The sequence below is a fragment of the Solanum tuberosum genome, unplaced genomic scaffold (assembly GCF_000226075.1).
Source record: "Solanum tuberosum cultivar DM 1-3 516 R44 unplaced genomic scaffold, SolTub_3.0 scf00948, whole genome shotgun sequence".
Taxonomy (NCBI): Eukaryota; Viridiplantae; Streptophyta; class Magnoliopsida; order Solanales; family Solanaceae; genus Solanum; species Solanum tuberosum.
The window spans coordinates 11,952-16,289 of NW_006239846.1; the positions used below are offsets into that span (position 1 = coordinate 11,952).

At 28.4% G+C, this 4,338-nt stretch overlaps 1 pseudogene; it reads right to left on the reverse strand.

The window, feature by feature from the left end:
* Positions 1–380: 380 nt before the first annotated feature.
* LOC107059193 (UPF0481 protein At3g47200-like) overlaps positions 381–4,338 on the reverse strand; it is an 8,361-nt pseudogene continuing 4,403 nt past the window's right edge.

The window sequence follows — 4,338 nt, forward strand, 5'->3', positions numbered from 1 at the left end:
GAATTGGAATAACATCTCACGCGTTCAAATATGTAAATAAGACACACAATAGTTTAGGTCATGTTTGAGTGTCCACGAGATACACCTTTAGATGATCAATTGGTAAGTTTAAGTGTTTGGTCAAATCAGTTACAAGTTACAACTACAACAACCAAAAAGGCAAAAAACTTTATATATTTTGCAATTTGTTTTGATGCACTTATTTTTGTGGTTTTGATTGTCGAGTGGTAGATTTCGATAGAAAACTACGGTTGGGTCTGAAAAATGTTCAACTAAAAATGATTAATTAATTACTGTACTATAATTCGTTACTAATAAAATAAAACTAAGAGAAACACAATTAATAAAACCTCAATACAATTAATCATGACAATTACTAGTTACTTAACGGAACTTGTGAAAGCTAAAACAGTCTGTATAGTTGTAAGTAGGAGGAGTATGATGGCTGCCACAGTTGAAGCTCCTACCCAAGGATTACTAAAATAATTGTGTTTCAAATTTGCCTTCATTCTATTCCATGGTTTTTCACTATATTCAACTGCTTTTCTGCATTCTTCTTTGTAATAGAAGTCGAAATGCGTCATGACCCCATTTCCGAGTTTGTTGAAGAGGTTAGCCACGTTTTTGTCGTCTCCCATGAAGTTCACTATGATTCCTTTCTGGCGAAGCAAATTCACATCTTTTTCTGAGTCGATAAGATGATCCATGAAAACAACATAATCACTGAAATATTTAGGTTGTACATCAGATGATTGTTGCTCATAAGCAATGAGATTTCGCCAGAGGATTTCCGTATCAAGTTCGGCTGGTAAACAAGGGATTGTCATTAAACCAGTAGTACTCTCAAACTTTATATCCAATAAACTTGTCATACCGTCGACCTTTGCAAAGCTAACTCCAGCTTCGGAAAGCTCCGTTGCATTTGGCATAACCTTATTAGATGAAGTATATGTTTTGGACTTTTTCCTGGGATTAATCTGACGACATGAAATTATGTGGTATAGTTGAAGTAAATGTTTGATATTTCCAACATTATTACATTCCGTCCCGTGAAACGATGGCCTGAAAGAGATACACATATCATTCACCAGTTCTACCAATGATGATTCGTTAACTTGCTTTGTCATGGAATGAAGCTTGTTGATGACAAAGAAAGGAAGTTGGTTTTCTAGTAACATCAAGTCTCGAAATATGTATCTTGCACGATCATCAATGATAATCATAGCTTCTTCTTCTAGACATATTTTACAATACTCTCGAATAAATTCAACTACAAAACAACCGTCAATCACCAATATTGCGAGAAAATCATGATAATTCCCGTCCTCTTCGTAACACTTTAGTGCTTCCTCCTTTAGTTTATGCATTTCACAGATGCAATTATTCAAATCAAGCCCCTCCTTCCGTCTAAGAAATCTTTGTAGGTACAATAGTTTGTGCCTTTCCATTGATTGAAGTTGAGGATTTTTCTTATGGTAAGGACCAATAGAGACCATCTTTGGTGTATACGCATCTGGATTTGATTCACGTAGCCCCACATTTACTTTGAATATGATATATGATTCAGTAGATGAATTGTCTAAATACTTTAACATATGATCAATCATGTCGTTTATGCTCCTTATATCGTCCTCGTTCCTCCGTTCTATCTGTAACGGAAAAGAGTAAGAAATTTAAAATGTTTATTACAAGTACTATGCAATAAGCAAGCGATTACATAGCTATCGATATCTAATAATAAGAAGAAGAATGTAAAATATAAACTGTTAATTTGTCTCAAATGTGAAAGTTGGGAGTTTAAAATTTATTTTAAAATAATAAAAAATTTCAATTTTATTCGTTTGTTAAAAATAAAAAAATAAAAAATTCCAAGTAGTTACAACTAAATTTCCATCAAATTTTACTAAGAGATAAATTTGAGTTCTTTAAAAATTAAATTAAAATATATATTGTAACTAATTCATGCAAAATAAAAGGAAAACCAGCAGAAGATAAATATCATACTACTATTAACTTCCTCATCCACATCCGTAACTTCTCCACACAATTATTATCTTTTTAATTAGTGAGGTCGTGTGTTTTAAATCCGTGTAATTTCATTTTTCTTTTGAATTCTCGATTTACATTGCTTAATTTTTGGTTGATAATAAACCGTATCTTTATTATTAAAAGTTAAAAATTATTTAAAACTAAAATAATTTCACTATAAAAAATAACAGTATTGTATAGTAACAGACAAAAATAATTTAAAAAATAGAGTAACAATCATATGAAATTTAAATTTAAGTTTTTAGAAATTAATTATTAAAAAAATTGATATATCTTAAATCAATATTGAATAATGAAATAATCCTCCCCCCCACCAAAAAAAAAGAAGTAAAAGTACCAAAATATATTTAAAGTTCTCATATGTGAAATGTTTATTTTCAATATTTACCTCAAAACTTCATTTAAAAAATAAAAGAGAAGGAAAATCATTATTTAAAAAAAAAATACATTTATTGATTTTTTTAGAGTATATAATAAAAATATAAAATGAATGATGACTTGCAAAATGTTATATTCAGATTTTCATTTTTATTTATGTTTTCATTCTACCATATAAAATTTATCTACATGTATTTGAATCTAAGATAATAATTAATATTATTGCTTTCAAAATATTGGATGATTAAAATCGACTTAAAATGAATTTGTTACGTATATTCTTACGATTTACTCATAAATAGCATGTTAGAGGTGCTTATAATATTAAATGTAATACTTCATAATTAATTATTTATATAAAATTAGTTCAAAAATTTTAAAACTAAATCCTATATTAGTTGTCTTTGTTAATTCATACGTATTACTACAGAACAAAATTTATGATATATTTTAAAAAGGCTAAACAAATAAAAAAAAGTTATAAAAAAAAAAGAGACTCATAGTAAATCAAAGGAATAGAAGATTGTCCCTTTTTTTCATCTATCAAAATAAGATTTTGCATTGAAAATGATTTAATTTAATGTAATTGTGATTCTTTTTAATTAGTCACTGAAATTTATTTTTTTACATTTTTATTAATTAAATTATATTTGATTAAATGAATTAAAAAAAAAGTGGATACCATCAACTTTGTGTTCTAGATTGGATATATCTATAGTTAAAAAAAAAAGTGGTACATATACACTTTCCTTGTTTAACAAATTATGCATATTTATCCTTTTCGTTAACATGATGAATTAAAAAAACTAATCTTAAAACTGTTTTTTTTTTTTAAAAATTAAAATGTTAACGTACCTCACCCAATATTTTCTTTACTCCTCCAGACCTAACTCAAATTAAAAACCCAAAAGGTATAAAATCATGGTAAGAAAATAATAGTCTCAAACATTCTATATTTAATTGCCAAAAGAACAGTGGGCTAATGAAATAAAAATAAATTTATTTATATAGTTGAGAGAGACCTCATCTATATCAATGGAGTGTGCCATCCGTCTTTCTTGAATGGTACGTAATTCCTACAAAAGACACATTCTTTTTAATTTCAATTCATAGGAGAGACAGAGTTGTACGCCTGCTAGTAGCGTTATGGGTTGAGAAACTAACAACACAAATAAAAAAAGAACACACAAAATAGTAACCAACACAAGTTGTAGTTAAGTAGTGGTAATTACTCCTTCCCAATTGATTTAAATCCTAAAACTGCCTTACTTTCCAAAATGAGATTTTCTATCGTTAATTTGAATTAATCAAACTCTAAAATAAACTAAGTATGAAATTAAACACGGAATGAGAATAATAAAATAACTATAACTAAGAATCTCTTAAACAAAATGCAGATTATCCATTTCAGTTATGTCCTTCAACTCGAGGTGTAAAATAATATAATAAATTGATAGTGTTTTAGCAAAGAACGAGAAAATGCAGAAAATTACCTCTTTGGTTGGGCTGTTTCTTCTTTTGTGCTTAAGATAAACTCATAAATGGTGTTTACCAATAATCACTTATTCATATTATGATTATTAAAGTCCACTTATTATTTTTGTGTGTATACATATCTTTTAAGGAACCAAATTAAAAATTAAAAATTTAATTTTTTTTTTTAAAATTTACGGGTGCGGAAGGGGAGTGGGTTGGTAGGAGGAGTGCCGTAATTTTTTTTTTTAAATTGAAATATTTTTCAAAAACAACTTTTTTCTTGAGGGGGGGGGGTAGGGAGTAGGGGTAGTAGGGATTGGGTGTGGTAAAAAAATCTTAAAATATGAAAACAATTTAAAAAATAGTATTTAAATTATTTGTTTTTTTTGTTTTGGGGGGGGGGGGGGGGGGGGGGGGGTTTGGGGGAAAAAATTA